The sequence below is a fragment of the Hippichthys cyanospilos genome, chromosome 16 (genome assembly GCF_059441005.1).
Source record: "Hippichthys cyanospilos isolate Australia breed blue-spotted pipefish chromosome 16, RoL_Hcya_1.0, whole genome shotgun sequence".
NCBI lineage: Eukaryota > Metazoa > Chordata > Actinopteri > Syngnathiformes > Syngnathidae > Hippichthys > Hippichthys cyanospilos.
Window position 1 is genome coordinate 4,774,917 of NC_142384.1, and position 22,694 is coordinate 4,797,610.

Genomic DNA, 22,694 nt, shown 5'->3' on the forward strand with positions numbered 1-22,694 from the left:
TCTAGAATTGTGCTTTTGAATTCTGACGAAGACTAAGGCAAGGATCTTAAAGTTTTAGATTTCTAAAATTTCTCAGATCTAAAGTTTCTAAAGATCTAAAGTCAGAATTGTGACTTGTGACTCGAGTCAAAACTCTTAAATTCAAGGTGAGAATTCTGACCATTCTCAAAACTCTCCCTTTAAAGATAGAATTCCGATTGTTCTCAAAATTCTCACTTTAAAGTAAAAAAAATCCGGAACAGAATTCTCACTTTTACTCTGACACTTTGACATTTCTTTTTAAAGTTACAACTTTAAAGTGAGAATTCTGACGATTCTTAGAATCTCACTGAAGTTTAAAGTGAGAATGTTAACATTTTTTCTCTCTTCTATCACTATACTCAGTGATGATTCCTACTTAATTCATTTTCCTCTACTCTCTTACTTCATTCACTTTAAAGTCGGAAGTATGACGTGCCGGAATTCTGACTTCAAAGAGTTTTCACTCTGAAGTGAAATCGTTTAAAAGTGAGAATTATAGCTCTGAATTGAACTGTGGAGTTTTCATTTTGAGAGACAATTCTGGGAATAAGGTCAAAATGTTCACCTTTTGATCACTTTTCTTCCGCATCATTCTTGCTCTATTTTGGCCTAGGGATGGCACCCACCTGGTAGCATGATAACGATCGTGCCATGTTGAATATTGACATGTTGATACCATCTGGGTGAAATTTCTTCTCTTCTTTCAATGTGTTCCCTTTGTTGTAAAAGATCAACATTTTTCAAAATATCATACAAGGGTTTTAAAATTTGAAAAGTGAGAATTGTAAGAATAAAACATTTTTGTTCTTCGCGGGCACAAATTCTTTTCTGTATCTGAGTTGAGCAATGTTTGTCGTTTCAAATTCACCTGAGAGTGGAAGCGAGATGTTTTCCAGCGAAAATGTGATTGCACTAATCATATTATTATTCTTTTTGACACGCTTGAGTGCATAATTGGTGCTGTGCTCAAAGAGATGGAAATTGTGGATTTCTACATGTGTGGAAGCAGTCAACCAAAAAAAATGAAATTTATCTTTGTGACCTGGAAACTAAGGAGTGGCCTCAGCAGCGGCACCTTGTCCGCCCTCCATCGCTCTGCCTGCACCCTATCTCGGCTTCTGCATCTCTCGCCGTTCCTTTGCCCCCTTTCTAGCATCTCAATCTCTTTATACATCTCTGCAATTTCCACACTGCCAGATGGAAATTGAGTGGGAGTACTGGGCTGCCGGATAAGATGTAGGTCTCTGACCGAACAAATATGAAAATTCAATTTCAGCCTCACCTCCACCTGAAAAAAAGATGTATGCCCTTCTTTAGTCAGCGTGCTCTCTTTTCATAGTGTGTGCACTTTCATGTCTCAAAAAGTGGATGACAAAAATGAAGGCTGACCCACCGTCCATTATCTAGCGCTATTGGTCGGTACTTTCATTCTTATAGCTAATGTACTCGTCGGAAACATCATTAGGTTCACCCCTGCACGCATCGTGAAGGCTGTTTTGATGTGACTGATAAAATTGTAATCCAAGAAAAAAAAAACATATATACATGTGTGTGTGTATATATATATATATATATATATATATATATATGTATGTATGTGTGCGTGTGTGTGTGTTTGCAATGTGTTTTCTTGCTTGCACAGCCGCAGTCACTCTGGCATGTGCAGAGACTGCACACAAGTAGACAAATACATGGGTGTCCATGCTCGTGATTAATATATGCTCTGTGATGGAGCTCAAGAGCGGATGCTTCACTCTAAAACAGGAAAGGAGACATGGAAAGACAACAAAAATAACAAATCTAAGAAACCTGATGTTTTTTTTGTTTTTTTTTTAATCTACGGCCTGGGCCTGAGTTGCAGCCTACAGCAGCTCCTTGCAAGCGTTTTCATTTGCATCTTACAACACAAATAAACACAACATAAAACTTTTTATACACCCCTTGTGTGTGTGGATACATACAGGGTCAGGCAAAATGATCGGACACATTTGTAGGTTTAATAAAAGACAAATAAAGTAAAGAAACAAAAAGTGTTTTTATTTTCAAAAAATACATATAATGTCATTCTGTTCAACTTAAGCTCTTACAGTGCAGTGTGTATATATATATATATATATATATATATATATATATATATATATATATATATATATATATATATACACAATTTTTGAGCACTGTTTTAGTAGCGTAAGCATGCAGGGCTATGTAGTTTAAAAAAAATCAAGAAACACAATTTGAGAGCAGATGCAATGGCTTGATTTGTTATGTTTTTTTTTAAGGGTTTTTATACGGGAATTTTACTTTTAAATTTTACACCTGAACATTTTTTTTTTAATTGTTCCAATTCACCAGGACTGTTAACCTTCGTTGTGGCACGTAAAAGACTTTATTAGACATTCAGCATACACAAATCTTTAGCAATGACAAGCATCTCCTTTAGTTTGACTTACAAAAGACGGCGTGTAAACCTGGCAAGGCCAAATATGACTAAGCCGACACCCAAGCGGGAGCTTTGACAGGGAAACAGAACAGCGACAAACCAAACAAGTAACGGGATTAAAGCCTTGCGTAACAGGTGTCTGATTCCCGTGTCCCTTTTTAGCTTGGCTGACATCTCCATTTTCCGGGGTTCCAAAACCCACACGGGTTTGTTGATCGCACCTTAAGTTGGGAAAAAAAAATTGATTTAGTCAAGCAAATAGTTGATTCAGACACGAAGTCTCTCAAAACGAAAAGACAGACGCTTCCTCTCTGCCACATCTGACCGGCAAAACTCTGAAGCCATCGACTTATTTTTGGCGGCTTGGAGAGAAACGACAAAGAGGAGCTGTAATCTTCTTGAGTGACAGCGGCACACAATGCCTCTCGTTCCACGCCCTAACCAGAAGACATCCGCTAAAAGCAACGCAATTCATGAGCGCACAACACAGACAGCCAGCCAGGTAACAGAAATTGCACCTAGCCACAAAGAGATAAGCTGATGAAAGACAGCGAAGGTAAAATGAAGAAAAAAAAAACCTTGGGCTTTGTTCTACCAACTACACATTTCTGGGGTAGTCACTTTTAGGCCTTTTCCGTTGCTTTTTCTGTTCCATAAAGGATCAAATATATATCACAATGAGACCTCTCCTTATGAAATTAATTCGTTCGAGAATTGATTTCATAATGTGAGTTTTTTGTAAGTAGAGGCGCTTTTTACGTGTTGAATAGCCTAATCCATTCCAAGCCCCTCCTACGTCCCAAAACCAATCCTAAACCCTTTAAATTCATTAAATTGATTTAGCAGTTGATAATGACAATGCATTTCATTTGTTTACCTTGTGTCACTATTATTCAACATCAATTTTCACCTTTCGTACCTTGGATTGCCTTTTGTGACAAGATACAGTACTTTTCCGAAGAGGCGTCTCACAACCTGAATTTTTCATTCATTTCATTCTGTTCGTAAGTATAGCTACCACTTTATTCTCAGTCAAGTTCTTCACTGCGCAAATATTCAAGGCTAGGAACTTTCAGTGAGGGATGCATTATGATCACTTTTTCTTTACTTAGTTTGGATGAAATCTTGAGTTTGTTCAACTCACTTGTGAGCAATAGCTCAGTTTACAATACAAGCTCCTGAAAGTCCTTCAAAATTCTTTACACGCCAGATGATTCAGACCATTACGTACAAAAGGGAAACACAGTAAAGCATTTTGAATTTATTTTTTTTTCTTGCTACAATATAGCTTGTATGTAGTGCAGAGAAATCGGTGCCAGTTAATAAATGATCAAATTCGTTGATAATCTTTTTGAAAATTGGTTATTTGTTTACCTAGTTTAATTTATGATTGTCTAAAGACTAGGAAGTTTGGCCTTTGATCGGTAAAAATTACCCAAGTAGTCCTCCATGTAAGCAAAACTATTATCATGTGTTTACTCAAAATAACGCATTTGCCTTTACTTTGGAAAAATTACAGAACCTTTTTTTTTTTTGCTTTTTACGGACCAACAACTTGAATAAAGCAAAGGAAATTAAAATTGTTTCTTTTGGAAATCCAAGTCAGCGTTTAATGCACAAAATAATTAACAGGTAAATGTATTATTTAAAGAATAATTACTTTCATTTTTGATATTTTCATATATATGTAAACACCATAAATAAAATATATATATATATATATATATATATATATATATATATATATATATATATATATATATATATATATATATATATATATATCATATTTTCCGCACTATATTTTTTTTAAAAAGCTGATGGTGCGCCTTATAATCAGCCTTATATATGGATCAATATATGGATCAATATTGAGATTGATATTCGTAGATGGGGAATGAACTAATAGAGTTATCATGCTATTGCGAGTTGAGAGTTATTATTTGAGTTATTATTGTTATTACTTTGGGTATTACTATATTGTGATTGAAAAAATTGTAAAATATCATTAAGGGTGCGCCTTATATATGTCATTAATTGAGGGTGCACCTTATAGTACGGAAAATACGACTTTACGGGTATTTGTATATATATATATATATATATTTATATATATATATATATATATATATATATATATATATATATATATATATATATATATATATATATATATATATATATATATATATATATATATATATATATATATACAGATATGTTAACCTGTTGATAAATCAATTATGTGTGTGGTTTGTTTTCACAATATCAGACTTACATCAGACTTAGCCATACTTACTTTTTATTTTTAGGCTTGTAAAGATATAGGTAGAGCCAAATGAAAAGGACTATTGTTGTGTTCACACCAATGTCAAACAGTAATGCGCATATGCTAATCACAGGAGTGATTAGCATGGTCAAGCTCTTGACCACATATTTGTGGATTCCAATTTCTCCCGCTTGCTGGTTTGATAGTGAATGAATATTTCATGGCCGGCCAGTGAATAAGCAAATGTACAGCCCGCATAAAAGACAAAGGATTCTTGGCAAATAACCAATTAAATTCTCAGTTTTTATTCACATTGCAGCTTGTAGAACAACACAGTGCATTCATTAAAACAAATGATATGAAGGCAGACTGCCAAATCTCGGGGGAGTGACGAATTGATGCATTGTTGATTTTACCTGCGCTCAATAGGGAGCGTATTCATATTTTTACTCCAATGTGCAGCCACATGTAATGGGGCTCTTGCTGCGCACGTCTGTCAACAATCCACAAAGTTTCATGGATATCAGCGGTGCATTGTTTTTATACCAATTCCGGATATCAGCAAATAACTCGATGAAAACACAACGATCCAGCAGTGTAGAGCGAAATTAAATTATGACTTCAAAGCCATAATCCAGAGAATAAAATAAAAATCCTCAATTTAAAGACAGAATTATGCAGATAATGTCAGAATTCTGATGTTGAAGTCACATGGAAACAAAATGTGAGAATTCTGCATTTTTTTTTACTAGTTTTTAGTCAGAATTCTCGTAAGTGAGTAGGAATTCTGAAGATAGTCAGATTTCTGAGAACCCTGACAGACTTTTACAAGTTCTGACAAGTGAAAATTCCAATTAGTCTGAATTCCCCATTTAAAATCAGACTTTAAAGAAATACAATTAAATTAGAAAAGGGAAAGCCTGAATTTTTTCATTAAAATCAGAAAGACCTTCTGAGAATTCTGAGAGTAAAGTCAGAATTCTGAGTTATGTGAGAATTCTACAAACTTTCATTTTGTACCTTTTTTGATTGTAGGAAAAATGGATGAGTAAGAATTCTTACTTTCAAGTCAGACTTTGGACTTCACAAAAATACCTTTTAATCAGAAATCGGAAAGGAAGTAAGTACAAAGTGAGACTAATGCCAAACTTTCTTCTACTACTTCTGACTAGTGAGAATTCTGAACCGGTCAGAATTCTCATTTTAAAGTCAGAAGTCAGAAAAGTCAGAAATTTGATGTTAAAACCAGAAAGACTTTAAAATCAGAATTCTAAGAATATAGTCAGAATTCTGAGGTGAGAATCATGTCAACCCTTTTTCTAATACTTCTGACTAAAGTGAGAATTGCGACAGAATTTTCACTTTAAAATCAGAATTCTAACTTTAAAGAATACAATTTAATTGAACGTTAACAGAACGTTGATCTTAAAATCAGAAAGACTAACGCCAGAATTCTGACAATGTAATCATGATTCTGAGATAAAAATCCTGACATTTTTTTCTAGTCCTGACTAAATGACATGAATTCTTACTTTAAAGTCAGAATTCTGACCTTAGAAAATTAAGTCAGAATTCTAAGAATAAAGTATTAATTTTGAGCTAAAATGGAGAATTCTGCAAAAGGTGTTTTTTCTTAACTGGTCCTAATGTTCTTCTGTAATGGTTCTCAGTAGAGTTTTGCAAAAAGTCTGTTCTTTTGCGAGAAGAAATTAAAGTCATTTCCATTCGGAAATTGTGTGTTTCTTCGAAAACCCACTAAAGGTAAGAAGGGATTAAAAAAAACAAGTGAAGACAGATTGAATGCAGAAGGAGACGGGTATATTTAGGGACAAAAGGCATCTTCAGCATAATCTTTCTTGTCAGGTTGTCCAATTTTATTTTGATGGTCTTTTGATGTGGGGACACAACTCCCTCAATCATCGCAATTTTCATAGGCGAGCCATTTTGTTGCGCATAACAAAATGTAATAATTCCACTGCAGCAAACACTGCCTCACATCCCCCGGCACTCTTATCTCAAGGGGGAAAAAAACAAACAAACAGGGGAAAAAAAAAAAAAACACATCAGAGTTTTACACTGTCTTTTTTTTCTTGCATAAAAGGGGCAAAACAATGAGTGTTGTGAACTGTGGCTCATTTTTTTGCGCCATGCTTTTTATGTTCTAATAAAAAGTGCAAAATTCTGGCCTTTAACTTGTGTCATTTGTTGAAGGACAACAAGGGACCTTGTTGACCCAGACATCCACAGGTGTAATCCACGAGTTTTGACTGGGGCTTAAGATGAGTAGATTGAGACGGGTTTTGTTCGGGGGGCTTTTATTTAGCTGCGATAAGATGGCGCTGATTGCAAATCCTGCTGTCCCAGAAATAGCCCCGCACACAAATCCTGCTTGTAATGCCTCATGCAGTCACTCGGAATGCTATGTTTGCATTAGCAAAATATGACATTAGCAGCAATCTTCAGGGGGCCTCGCTTGTTTGCCCGCCATTCATGAGCAAATTCTGAACTTTATGTAGTCTCAGCTAAACCATCCATTTTAACCCTTGTGCGGCATTTTCGCCAATCCTTGGATCTTTACATCAATAGGCATTTCACATCCAAGGGAAAGCATTGATCGCAGACATTAGGGAGCTGAAATTTCACCCAGGTGGAGACATGTCAAAGAAAACTATGGCACGACCGCTTAGTTTTTCTTACTACCGTGATATCTTTACTTCTTAATTCTTGTGTGGTATTTTGGCCAAAATTTGGATCTTTCACAACAAAGGGAAAGCACTGAAAGAAGACCCCAGGGAGCTGAAATTGCACCCACACAGTGACAACATGTTAACGTTCAACCATTTAGGTATAACACAACCAGGGTATTTATCCTTACCCTTGCGCAGCATTTTTTCCAATCCTCTTTACATTGACGACATCTCATATGAAAGGAAGAACAATGAAATAAAACACTAGGAAGCTGAAATCTCACCTAAATGATGAAAGTTCAACTTGGCATAACCACTCAGTTATCACTACCAAGGTATCTGACTATGTTAACCCTTCCACGGTATTTTGTCCAATTTTGTGATCTTCACATCAAAGGCATTTCGCATTAGAGGTAAGCATCGAAAGCAGTGACAAGGGAGCTGAAATTTTTCCCAGGTGGTAATAACATATCAGAGTTCAGCATGTCATGGCCATTTTAACATTACCAGGGTATTTATCTTAACCTTTGCGCGGTATTTTCTTAAATCCTGTGATATTTACATTAACGACATTTCACATGAAAAGAAAAACATTGAAATAAGAAACTCCGTGGGTGAAATTTCACCTAGATTGTGCCACCATGTTTAAGTCCAACATGGTACGAGGCGCAAGGTGACCCCAGGGAAAAGGCTTTGTTTTTGTGATGACACGTGTAATTGCAGTAAAAATGAATGAATTTTCATCTTTTTTTGTCTCACTTTGATGCATTTGTTTTTTTTTCTATTTTAGACTAAGTTGTAACCTGTATAAACGCTGTATAAAAATAATTAACAAAGTTGATTTATAGTGCTTTAGGTATACGTACACAATTTTTATAGATAATAATTTTATTTATAGTCTGCATGTCAGTGTGAGTGTGTGTGTGTGTGTGTGTGTGTGTGGGGGGGTGGGGGGGGGGGGGCATGAACAGTTTTGTCTTTCCTGGGGGGATTTAGCAAAATATAATTGAAAAGCACTGATCCAAACCCTTGTGCAGTATTTTGTCCAATCCTTTGATCTTTGAAGTAAGACAGAAGGGAGCTGAAATTTCACCCAGATGACAACATGCAAAAGACCAACATTTGTCCCATCCTATGGCTAAAGTCCTGTGAGAATGATGTGGAAGAGAATGACACCAAAATGTTCAAAATACTACACAAGTGTTAATGTACCAAGTATTGATTACTACACTTTTTGAACTCAAATTCCAACAAAGGTTTTAAAATTCCCCACCAAATTACATTTCATGATCTTTAAAAATCTTCATAGCTTCATATGGGCAAAATTAGATACATGTGGTATATTTTTTTTTATATTCAGTTCCTGCAATTTACCAATATGATCCGAGTGAGACATGGATAAAATGACACGAGCAGCACTACTCTTAAAAACACATTGTTTTATCTCAATGTGGATTACTCAATGACTTCCTCTCGATTCCTCATCTCCGAGGACAACTTCAGCAAAAGGCTCTCTCGCGCCTGCATCTCGACACCCATCGATTACGCTATCGTCATGTGAAATGTCCACTTCCATATCATCAGCTCAGTGTGTGATGAGTGTCTCTCATTTCCCTTGAACACACTCTTCATAATGATTGACTCAGCCTGACTCTTAAATCACTTAAAAAAAAATGGCTCTTTCTTACGCATACACACTTATGCACACAAAACAGTTTTGTCCGTGAGGTAAAAAAAGCAGCTTTGGCCAAGCATCTATTACATGTAAAAGATTCCTACTTTGAAGCAAAGCCAGAATGACCTATCTGATTTCAACGTGCACGTTTGACCCTAGCTCCAGGGTTACTGCCGCTTTTGTGAGGCGATTCTGCTATTGTCAAAGCATCTGGGGATCAGAGCGCTTCCTAACACTAAAACATGCTTATACTATCACTGAAATGCACTTGTGAGTGAACAATGGCAGAGGCTGGATGTATTCCACACATTGCTTGGCAAAAAATTTCAGAGGTCAGCGTGGATTAAGTAGCTCAAATGAAAAATCTTCTCGTTTTGTTACAGTGCGGCTGAGCTTGGCTGCGTAGTCTCGTTTTTTTGCTGCAACAAAGGTTGCATTGAAATCCCAGATTGTGAGATGCAGCAAATCCTGTGCACCTAACATTTAATATATCTGCTGCAATGGCCACATGGCATATCTGAATCATACATCGTAGGCTCAATCCCAATACCCAAGTTTTGCAGATTGGAAAAAACAGTCTTACATCATGGAGGTGCACAAATGCTACTTAAAATTACATTAAAATAGTAGCAAAGAAAGAGTGAAGTAGAACTGTGACTCAGGCTATGCATAAAGTGATGAGTACGGCAACTGAACTTGGACAAAATATGCAGGCTACTTTAAAACATTGAAAAAACAACTCCCATAGACATACAAATAAAGTGGTGTTTCTCAATTGTTTTGGTCCAATTAGCAATGAATTTTGAGTATAATGCTTCGACTCAGTACCTAAGGTTGTAGGTTCAGCTGATTTGTAGAGCCAGGGCGCGAAAGGTACTGCGTATCAAATGAAGGTTCTTGAAGCAATGAAGTTAAATGGTTTGCAAATGGTTCAAAGCTTCATGGTGCTTCATTTGCTCTATGGCACTATAAAGCAGACTTGAAGACCAAGACAGAGAATTCTACGACTAAACAACAAGAATGAGCTTGTATTACTATATGAATAAAAAAAATGAGTGCTATAAGATTAATTAATCATTCGTTGATGGATTTAGAATAGCTTAGCTTCATTGTTTTTACACCTGCACAAGTACAAGGCCTATTGGCATGCAGCTGCTGTGCAGCACTCCAAGATCTTAGATAAGAAAGGAAAAACTCAAAGGATAAGGAGGAGAAAAAAAAAAGTCTTCTGCCATCTCCCTAGAAAGGGCTATAAACATAAGTCTGAAAAAATGGCTTATTATTTAAATGATGGACTAATGTAGCTTGGGCGCTGAACAATACCGGACTGTCGTATTTTACTTCTCCACCCACCTCTGAATTAATTAGCACCAAATACCAGAGACATTAATGACTTCTGTGGTAATGCTAACCTTTTGGTCTGCTGAGCGGCAAAGCCAAAGCAACTAGTGAAGAAGGTGTAGCTTCAGTCTCCCGAACACAAGACAGAACACATGTTGACACACATCTGGTAGCAGCCGTCACAGCAGCTGTTCGAGCAAAACATCCCTACAGTCATGGTGCATGCAGCAACTGCAAGAAAAGAAAAATGTACTGCATCATTTGTGGTATTTACACTCAAAATTTAGAGACGAACTAGCATCCACGCACCCAATCACGCCCAAGGACAATTTAGTATGTTCAATAGACCTGATATGCAGGTTTTTGGGGTGTGGGACGTGCCCGGAGAGAACCCACACGGGCTAGGGGAGAACATGCAAACAACACGTAGGAAGGCTGAAGTGAGGTGGATTTTAACTTGGGTACCTGAACAGTGAGGCAGACGTGCTAACCACTGTTCCACTTAATTTGTTCTTAATTTGAAAAGAAACCTGGACTATTACTATCGCGTCATTGAAAAGAACTTTATTTGATTTGCAAAAAACCTCCCAAAGTCTCAATCTCTCCCATTTGAGAAAATATAGTTTAGGCTATATAAAAATCTTATGAACAAGGTCATTTCTCATTGGTAATCATGTAACACATATTCCTAAGCCTTTCATTACTACAATTATTAAATTAAATTATTATTGAAAGAGAAACTTGCTTTGTAAACCTCCCTGTGTCTTTTAGAATTCAGGCGAGATCAATAAAATAGTCTGAAAAATCAACTGTCTTTTTGGGTATCTTTATATCTGAAGCTTCAAAGACACAAGTCTTAAGAGAGCAGTCTGGCGAAAGAGAAGATTCTTAAGGCGATGGAAGGGATGTACTACAAGAAGAGAGTCAAATACAAAATGATATACGTCTGTGTAATTGAAATCACTTATCTGTCAAGGTCGTCTCATTCTATTGACGCAGAGTTCTCATGTATGTTAAGTGAAAGGGTCTTTGTGCAAACAAAAACTGTCTTTAGTGAACAACAAAATGTTATCCTAAAACTTATTTTCCATTACGGACTCGAGCTAAAAAGCCTGTATTGAATCATCGTGCTGCTGCTTGGCTGCTCTTAGGGAATTTTTGAAAATCATATTTCAGGCCTCTATTGGTTGTCAGCGCCGTGACAAGATACAGACCTGCGAGTTGATGGAGGAGCAAGATGTACGGCATGAGCGGAAACCCTTGGGAGGGTGCTCGTCTGCAAGCAGCTGTTGTTTAGGTATACATTTGCAGAGCCGATCGATACGGCTAGAGGACACTGGCTGCGATTGATGAATTTATGAACTCGTTGAAGAACACGATATCATAAAGCGCTCCGTCTCCTGTTCTTCGAGTAGACTGCTTGTGACTCGGGGAAATCAAATTTAGGGGAAAAAAAAGACATTTTTATGTCTTCTAGTTGACTGCAGTCGAGAGAGCCAACTTTAAGATTCACCCCATCGGGACAAAACTGCTGTTTGTGGCGGCAATGTGTGACAGCTTTGACTTTTTGAACTCCAGTGCCACTCCAGGGTGGTTGTACAATTTTCAAAGCAACCAAAATTCGCATTAAAAGTTTCATGAAATTTCAAAAGGCTTTGCTGCCATCATGGCCAAAGAATTGGCTTTTTTCTTTTTTTTGGATCAGCATTTTTTTTTTTTTAATCTCTTCCCTCACCCTCTGCTCTTCTAAAATCTTGGAGATGCATGACAAGCCTTGCCGTCTGTGTCCCCCTATCAGTTGATTGTATTGCATGTTTCTTGAATGATTCATACTTATCAAGTCAAAATTTTGTTGCCTTGTACTTTACTTGTACAGGTGTACTGATTAGTTAAAGTTATCTATCTATCTATCTATCTATCTATCTATCTATCTATCTATCTATCTATCTATCTATCTATCTATCTATCTATCTATCTATCTATCTATCTATCGATACATACACATGCACACACACAAATATATATATATATATATATATATATATATATATATATATATATATATATATATATATATATATATATATATATATATATATATATATATTTTTTTTTTTTTTAATCGGAGCGATCGATTTGCTCTTAGTTTAAAGAGAAAATGTACTCTTCCTGTCATGGCATTAAAAAGCAATAAAACGCACTGAACTGGGGGTGTCGAATTCGGTCCTCGAGGGCACCTACCCTGCATGTTTTTAAGTTTTCGTCCTCCCACACACCTGATCAGCTCAGCAGAAGCTTTATAATGATCCTGGTCATTTGAATCAGGTGTCTTTGAGGACACAAATATCAAAAACATGTAGGATCACGGGCTTCGAGGACTGAGGTCTAGCATTTCAGGGTGGGTACTTCAGTTGTTTTTTTCCCGCAAATCTACTTTAGCTAGTTTTTTTCACGCTCTGACATGAAAAGTATATTTTTGATTTTCAAAATAAGAGTAAATTAATTGGTACATGAAGCAACTTTTTGGCAAAATGATATTGTAACTTCTATGCAGATAGTTACTTGCCTTTATTTTTCTAAATTGTAAATGAATGCTAGGTTTGCCAGGTTTTATATGGCTATGGCTGAGTAGGTGGTACATCACCGAAAAAAGTTTGAGAACCACAGGACTAGCACAATGGTTACAATGTTTGGCAAAATCAATAGGTTCCTTTGTGTTCCAATTAAGTTGTTCTTGAAAAATGCACCTATTATGTCAAATCATTAAAAAGCATTACATTTGATTTGACTTCAGAGTTGCTGTTTTATGTTTTGTTTTTTGAGTCTTATAGGAGGTTTTGATAGCATGTAAACTTCAGCAGTTCTATTTAATGATGTTATGGTTGTTTACTGAGTAAATGAGATGTCTTTCAGTGAATCCACATGGGTCTGTGCTCACAGATGAGTACATCGTTTTGTTCTAGCATCAGACAAAACGTTTCAATCACATTCCAACAAAGGTTTGTGAAAGCCCATGGAGACTGAAGCCTTTGTACTAGCACTTCACCCACATCTTCCGAAGCCATTATTTCCCAAGGATATCAGTCTGACTGTTTTCTTTAGCTCCTTGTGTGTATGTTTTTTTTTTTTTTTTTTTTTTTTAATGTACTTTTGGAATTTTCCTCACTGGTGCTATTGAAGTCATTAGAAAGTGAGCTCATTACTATTGCGGCTTGTAGTTAAAGAAGAGTCGTCTATTGAGTTATTTTGCTGAAAACAAATTGTTCCGGTGATGAAAAACCATTGTGAGCTGCAGAAAAGAAAGGACAAGACAAGAAAATAATTCTGCAGTAAAACATTTCCTTCATACTCACACTTGTTGTCCAACCTTCTTTGAGGAGCCGTGCTCATCACGCTCAATCAAGGAGCGCATCTGTCCAACACTGCATCCCTCCTGACGTTTCATCATTTCCCCGACTGTCATGCCAGTCTCCTCCTTTCGCGCTCGCTCTCTGTTTTCCACACAGCCAAACACAAATGTCAGCTGGGCTGACGTGACAGGTGAGTGACAATGAAGCAGATTTGACCTTGACGAGTTCCCAGATTGAAGTGACAGTAATAAAAGGCTGGAGTGAGCTATTGTTGGCCCTGGGGCATCCATTAATGAATGACATGAAACGGGACAGGCGGAGGGAGGGAAAAAATGATGGAGGACAGGTGACAGCAGCCCACGCGTGAGCCTGAGGGGCACGCTGAAAGTTCGCTTTTAAACATGCGCTTAATGGCGCATGCCCACACCTGCCTGTGCCCCGCTAATGTGCACAAGCAATGTTGTGAGGTGTCAAAACACACAACCAAGACATGCCTTAGCCAACCCAAAGATATTTTGGTAAATATATGTTCACGCGAGGATACATTAAATTTTCTTATTTATAGTTGATTGGGGAACGAGTTCCTTGGTTCAAAAAAATATACACGATGTACACACAGAATAAATTCACGCTAACCGCAGCAACATGTGTTCTTGCTATGCATGACAATAATACGTCACCAATTTTAAAATCTTACCTTCCCAAATAACAAGTGGTGGTAACAACATAATATCTTTATTTCAATCTCAGTTGCTAAATATCTTAATAAAATCTGCCCTATAAAGACTTTATCATGCTTACATACAGCGCCTCTTTGCCAGTAGTTAGCAGCCGCTCCAATGTTAGTTGCTAGCAACGCTAGATGCTGGTAGCATTAGCAGCTAGCAGCACTCAACAGTCTCAAATGGGCTGGCGAGAGCTGCTGATTATTTTTCAAAGGCAGTATAATAAGTGTTGGGATGAATGCATTACAAAAGTAATGTAATTACTGTAATACATTACTTTTTGCTGTGTAATACATTACACACACAAAAATAGTAATAATGTACTTGTTAAAAATGAGAGTAACACAGTGCATTACAATGCATTATTTTTAACTTAAAGTGGTGTTTTTTTTATCCCCCAAATTTGCCCAAAACATCAGAGGAGAAAGTCCGGGGCAAAATGTTTACTTGCTGTTGTTAGTGTCTATTACAGCAGAGATAAATGTGGCAGGAGCATACAGCAGGTTGAATATGGAAAATACTGTATGTAAGACTGGAAGAATATACAGTAATCGTTGGGTGCACTTTGTGCACGACACCTAAAGAGCTGTCCACTTCGCGAAATAGCACCAGTAATTTGACAAACCATTTAGAGCGGTGCCATACTAACGTAAAGTTAGCGAAAAGATAACATGGAGAGGATTTGCCCTCGCGCTGAGGGGAGCCACTTCTGCCGCAAGGGGAGGGTCGTGGCGGAGTATGTCGCATGTAGAAGATATGCTGCCGCTTCCAACAGTGGATTCACCAGCATTTCAAAACCTTGTCAGCAAGATCCCTGTCGGAACTAGCAATAATGACAAGGTAAGCTAATCCTAATTGTCACTGTACGATTGCTATTAATAATAGTCTATCAATACTTCTGGTCAATATACATAAAGATGAAGCACACAATAACAATGAAGTAGGCTAGCTGATAACCTTTGCTCCACCGACACCATCTATTTTTGAAACATCTGTTCCCAACCAAGCCAACTGAACTTAAATTTGAATATTAGCATTGAAATTGTGAAGTGCACTAACTGTTTTTGCCTACAGCGTGAACAACACATTACTATGCTGTGAAGCAAATTAATAAATAGATTAAAATATATTGAAAAAAAAAATCTCTTGCCTTTAAAGATTTACAATACAAGACAGATGAAATGATTTGTACTGGTTTTAGGCTTAAGCCAACCTTTCACCGGATGTGTAATGAGTGAAATGAGCTCCATTTAGAATGGCAAACCCATATTTCCAGCTATGGTGATGAGAGTAATAGAAAAGTAATGCAATAGTAGTGTAATGAATTACATTTCAAATACTGTACAGTAATATTGTAATATAACTAATTACTTTGAAATGACCATAATAAGTACAAAATAATTCATTACATTTTTGAAATCTTGCCCAACACTGAATATAATAGACACGAATGACTCACCTGGCTCTGTTGCTGATGCTATTGATATTATCTTTTGTTTTTTTAAACAGACTTAATAACTTATGGATTTTAGCCAACAAAAATTGATTCTTTGGCAGCTAGCAGTACTCAAATGTCCCAAAACTGGCTGGAGAGAGTTACTGATTACTTTTCAAAGGCAATTTAATCGGCATAAATAACTCAACTGACTGTTGCAGATCCTACTGATCACTTTTTTTTTTTTTTTTTTTATCAAACCTGCCTGACTCACAAGCTTTTTAGCCAACAAAATCGCTACTTTGGCAGCTAGCAGTACTCGACTGTCACAAACAGACAGGGAACAGCAATCAACTACTTTACAAAGTCAAATTAATAGACAGGAATGACTCAGCTGACTGTGTATCTGTTCCTACTGATTATTTTTTGACATGCAGGACTTACTCACCTATGTTGTTTTAGCCAGAAAAAAGTAAAAACAATGCTGCGTATCTAAAAATGAAAAAATGGTTTTAAGTGGAAAAGTTTATTGTTTTCTGTATGTCTTCTTTAGCAACAAGTGTTCATTTTATACATGACAGTAACTTGCCGCTGACTTAAAAAATAAACCTTACCTTCCCGATTAATGTGGACATCACATAACACTTTTATTTTGGAAGTAAATTCCAGTAGCATGTCTCATCCCCAACGTCCATAACAAGTTAACAACACTATATTGTCCTAAATCATCCTCAATTGTTAGTTATCACTGACATCATAATAATCACTGGCACTTTAGAAATATTTCTTATGCTAACATTGTATTATTTGGTTCCTGTTGCCAACGATTAGCTGCAGCTCCAGTGTTAGCGGCTAGCAGCACTAGATAGTAGTAGGCTTAACAGCTAGCAGCAAGAAAGAGCCACTGATAACTTGTCAAAGGCAATTTAATGACATTAATGATGAAACTGACTCTGGCAATTCCTACTGATCATTTTGTAACAAACCACACACACACACGTGTGCACGCGCACACACGAGTGCACACGCACGCACACACACAAGCGCACACGCACGCACACACACACACACACACATACATACATACATACATATATATATATATATATATATATATATATATATATATATATATATATATATATATATATATATATATATATATATATATATATATATATATATATATATATATATATATATATACATATATATACATATATATATATATAAAATTGGAATTTCCAATTATTCAATTGAACTTTCAGTAGGGCATCCTAGCCCTAATTCATAATACTAAGTAGTCTTTTTAGTACCTTGCAGCACTCGCCGCTGACTATGACTCTCATTACCGATCAAGCACTGATACCAACGGCAATGACTATTGGCTTAATCCGCTGCTGCAGAGCATCCTGGCTGGATTGGGGAAAGCTACTTAAGGGATTGTGGCATCTTAATGTATCTTCTGCTGCAGCGCTGTTCTTATGAATTTAGCATAATTTGTTGGCCTTTTCAACCAATCGTGGGGTCATTTTGGATAATGAATTGATAGCAGTGATAAGTGTTAGACTTGCTAATGGAACGTCGTACTTAACCTCCATAATCCCAGAGCGCCCTTCACTTAGTGTCAGGATAATTAGATTACTGTCGCTGATACTTTATTTGCCCACGGATAGCTGCTTTGGCATGTAGCTGTGGTCAGTTAAGTTTGCCTGCAATGCATCATGAGCTTCAAAATGTTCGATTCGGGGCCTTTGATGATAAATACAAACTCCTTGTTAATAAAGGTTTACAAATGCGCATTTGTAAAAAGTTCCTGAAGTTAGGATAAGTGAATTTCAAACAGCGTTTGAGTACAAGTACTGGTACTTACATTTGACCATCCTCCAATACCAAATACTGATACTTTATACTGCCTTGAAGGAGAAGTCGTCAAAACTTTTATTTAAAATAATATGTTCTGAGCGGCCGCACTTGTCTAAACAAGTTCTAATACACATTGTTTTTGTAGAATAAGTAATAAATCAGCCATTTTGCCACTTGTTGATGAGACCCAATCAAGGCTCAGCTTGAATATGCCACATGACCAAGTTTGGAAAATAGGATTAAATAGGATAGGATTAAATGTGTGGACTCTGAAAAGATATAAAAAAAGATATGGATCATCATTGAATTCGCTTCTCACTATAATAATGTTTTATGACTGCAGACTGACCGACAGAGAATTGTTTCTGCTTCTTAGGTATTTCGCAAACTCAATTTATCAAGTTGTCATATGTAGAAAAATCCAATGAAATACCCACGTTCTCTAGGGGTTAAAAATTGAGGCGGCCACAATGCTGCAAGTGCTGTTCCAAGGAATAAAAGTTGCCATGAAGTCCCATGTTGGATTATTAAAATCCCATCACTTTCTGCGCGGGCTCTGACATCTGCGACGTTCTCCCTTAACCTCCTTTGGGAGGATAGCTCAAGACAATCGATGACACTTTAACGATATAGTTTAAACAATATAAAACAGGAAGAGATTTACTCGACCGCGGCTAGGATATACGGCAGCGTCTGTGTGATATAAGAAGGGCTCGTTACGTTACTGGCGACTCCCACATTTGGCGGGAAATGACGAGACGGTCGTATTTCATCCCGAGGGCTCGGCTTCCGCACCCCGCGATTCTACATCATTCCTATCAGCGCAGACGGAAGCAAGGACTAATTGGCAGGTAGTTTGTCAAATTCCGGGGCGACGGAGGGAAGACAAAGCGTCTCGGCGCCTGGGAGTGAAACAACTTGTGTCAATTTTTGGGTCGGCGGAGCGTCGCAATGCGGGTTAGGGTTCGTTAACGGCTAACTGTCAAGCCAAACTTTGTCACCTGTAATTTTCTTGACTTAATGGGTGTCAGATATGCACTGTAGTAAGTTTTCTTGTTCCTCCCCTCTCACTAATGGGATTCCTGTCACACAATGGAAAACGCCATGTACACCAGGGCTGCCTTGCTATTGTTAGTAGTATCAGGTTTGATCAACCCAAAACATTTAATAGATAACACACAAGGAAGGATGACAGGGGACTTAAGATTCGTTTTACTCGCTCTTTTTTTATTATTAGAGGAGCCCTAGTTACAAAATGTTGCCACCCTGAAGGGTTTTTGGGGGAGCACACACAGCGGCAACGTGACAATTGGCATGTGATAATGTTGTGTGTCTGCTATAATTTCAGTTATCATATCATACAGTGGCTACTATATTCTCCAAGAACATAACGGCAATCCACAAACCGTCCCTGCTCGCTCCTTCCACCACAGACGATTTTCTTTTTCATGAGTCAGCAACGTTGATTAAATGTTTTGAAACACAATAAGAGTAAATATGGGATAACTTGTGTACATTTATTCTTCAAAATAAATGTGTAAAACCATTCAGTTGGTCGAAAGTTTTTTTAGTTTAAATAAGAATGACATTTTTTTTCCAGGCAGGTTTGATGCACTTGAAGTTATTTTTTTCATTTTCAGACTAACGTATGTATATATGCTGTAAAAAGTAGTTGAAAGTTGATTTATGTTGCTTGTTTCTTTTATTAATGTTAAAAACGCATAATTACAATTTTTATTGATAATGATCTTATTTATAGTCACTGTGGTGCGTGTGGGGCAAAATATTTTCTCTTTCCTTACGGGGGCTTTGCAAAAAAATCATTGAGAAGCACTGAACTAAACATGTAGAAGACTTTTCCAAGATTCTATCATGCAACCAGGGACGTGCGGTCAGGGGAGGCAGAGCTGCCATCATGAAGTAAAAAAAAAAAAAAAAGAATTATAACATTAAATTTATATTAATATTTGTCCACTGATTTTTATGTATGACTAACTTCAAACATTTTGTACCTTTAAACTCGCTGAATGTGCCTATTTCCTGTTCAAATACAGGGATGAACCAAGAGGTGAGGCAGCAACTAGTCAAGATTCACCTCTGAATGCGCAATCATCACAAACTGGGTTGGTACGTGCAACTGGCGCGTGCTGCTTGGCGCGTATCTGCATGTCGCCAACTTAATGTTTGCAGACCATCAACCATCAAAGTTTAATATTTGTTCGTGACATATTTTGTTTTGCTGATGGGAAATAAAACCGCAGCGAAAAGGCACAGGATGAGGCAGATAGTTCTCTGCCGCAATGAAGAGGGCGTACGTGAGCAAACGGGTACTTGTTGCGTTCTTCTTCTACGCAGAGGCACCAGGCGAGTCAAGTGCTATTGGTTTTGTATTTTGCGATGTCAGACTGCCAAAATGGAAAAGGATTATATATCTAAGCTTAAAAAGTTCTCAAAACTGGACTTTTAGTCAAAAGTGGACGTGATTAACTCAGGTAGATCAAACTATGGGACAGAAGATAACGCGTTCTTTTCAAACGGAGTGGCACAGCCGAAAATAATGGCTATGCGGTTGTCATTCGAAAAACCGTCTTTACTGCTTTCCCTGCCGTTTGTTCTCAATTTGTGACAATGTCCGGACTAACACGGGATATTGCACATGGACTTCATCTACAAACAAAGGTAAGACACAAACAGTTTTAATTTCAATTTAATAAAAAAAGAGATTAGATGAAGAATAATACAATAGAATGTTTAACCCTGAAGAACCCACGGGGTCATATCTATATTCTGGCCTTAAATCAAATATTCTTTGATTTTCTTTTCATGCTTTTCGTTAAGCAATCTGCATTAAATTGATTTAAGTGTCAGAATAAAAATTTTAAAAACAACTGAATATTTCACTCAAGGTCAAAATTGAAATCTGTGGTTTTGTACACCACTCTATAATCTCATTTATGCTGTATGGATCATTGAATTATGATGGCCAACACATTCGTGATGCGCCGCTGCTTATTATGAACATTATTTCTTACACAACTGATTCAAATGATTAGCTCATTAGTAAGCTCTGGGGGAGCTTAAAAATGATCCTAATCAGGTGTGTTTAGGAGAGAAAACCGGAAAACCTGCAGGATACCGGCCCTCGGGGACTGTAGTTCGACATCTGTGGTGTAGAGCAAATGCATTTTTTTTTCTACCTTTACATATCTGTAATATGTACAGAGTGTGTGAGTGCGTGTTTTGTGAAGAATGGTGATGAGATACAAAATAACCAGTAGCCAATTGAATAAACTACCCTTTTTGGTTTATATATTTGTAAATCTGACACTAAAGGAGTCAGCGGCTCACCAACCATGAACCTCACCGCACGTCACTGCATGCAATCCTAGTCTCCATGTTAAACTCATTGGACGATGGCCACTTATGTCCAGTGTCATGGGACACTTGTCGGCAGCCTCCAACATGAAAAGTAAACAAGCAGCCGGATATGGCCTTGGGCTGTCTGGATGAACAGATGTGTGCACACAGGCCATCAATGAATATCTCTAGAGTGCCCTCTCAAGTGTTGATAAAAATGTCCCTATAGACGTTTCTGAGACATGTGGAATGAAGACTATGTTCAATTTTCGGTGAGTTGTGTGGAATTTATGGTTGCTTTATTACATCGAAGCAATTGAGGGAAAATGGAGTGCGCTATTTGGCTGCAACCAGATGGGGTGCTGTTGATTAAGTATTGGATATCCTCCAAAGACACGCCCTTTTTATTTGTCCACCGTTGAGTCCATTTAGTCTTAGAAAGACAGCGAAGTTAATTGAGAAGTCTGCCTGTCAGGTTAAAGGCACAATTCTGACTTTACAGTCAGGATTCTGACGATATCAAGTTGAATTCTGAGAAAATTCCTGTTTCTGACTTTACAGTAAGAACTCTGACAAAAATTCAGATTTGTTTTACAATTGCAATAAACTATAAAGTCAGAATTCAGAGAAAAGGCAGTTCAATGTCAATTCAGAATTTTCATATTAAAGTGAGACTTTAAGTGAGAATTCAAACGATTCACAATTTTCACAAAACACTAAGTCAAGGAATCCAGATTTTAAATTCTGACTTCAAAGTGAGAAATCAAAGAATAAAGAGAAAATTCTTACTTTAAAACAGCTCTTCTCAATTAGATTTGCAAGCCACCCCTTAGGAAAGGGACCTCCCCCCCCCCCCACACACACACACACACACACACACACATACACACACACTCAAAGCGCTGACTATAAATAAAATTATTAGCTGTAAAAATTATGACAGTATACCTAAACCTGTATCTTTTTTAAACATTAAAGGAAGAAAAATGATTGATGCTGATGAAAATTCTTATTTTATTTTAATTCGAGCCTTTTCACAAAGCCTTGGGGTCACCCACCCCTCAGGGAAGAAGCACTGCTTTAAAGTGAAAATTCTGAGAAAATTCAGAGTTGATCATTTTGATTCTAAATTGTGTTGATATCCAAATTCTGATGTAAAAAGAGAATGCTGCTAATGTTTTGATTTACCCTTCACTGGCTCTAAATCTCTACATTTCAACTAGGGTATATGGACTCTTTTTTTTTTTAATCATTATCTATGATATAAATGATTCTTAGTTTCCAAGCCCTTATATATATATATATATATATATATATATATATATATATATATATATATATATATATATATATATATATATATATATATATATATATATATATATATATATATATATATATATATATATATATATATATATATATATGGCTAAGAATTCTAACTAATGACCAGATCAATAGTTTTATTTACAGATCAGGGATGTCATCAAGCCCTCAAGCACGCAGCTATCCGTTCACCTCAAAT

The 22,694-nt window shown here is 36.9% G+C and overlaps 1 long non-coding RNA gene across 1 annotated transcript; it reads right to left on the reverse strand.

Annotated features, from left to right (window-relative positions):
• Window positions 1-2,320: 2,320 nt before the first annotated feature.
• On the reverse strand, window positions 2,321-13,930 carry LOC148410256 (uncharacterized). The gene is made up of 3 exons (XR_015868268.1): window positions 13,790-13,930; window positions 10,508-10,667; window positions 2,321-2,685 (listed from the first exon to the last, which is right to left on the reverse strand). It is a non-coding gene; the product is annotated as an uncharacterized LOC148410256 (long non-coding RNA).
• Between the last annotated feature and the right edge of the window lie 8,764 nt (window positions 13,931-22,694).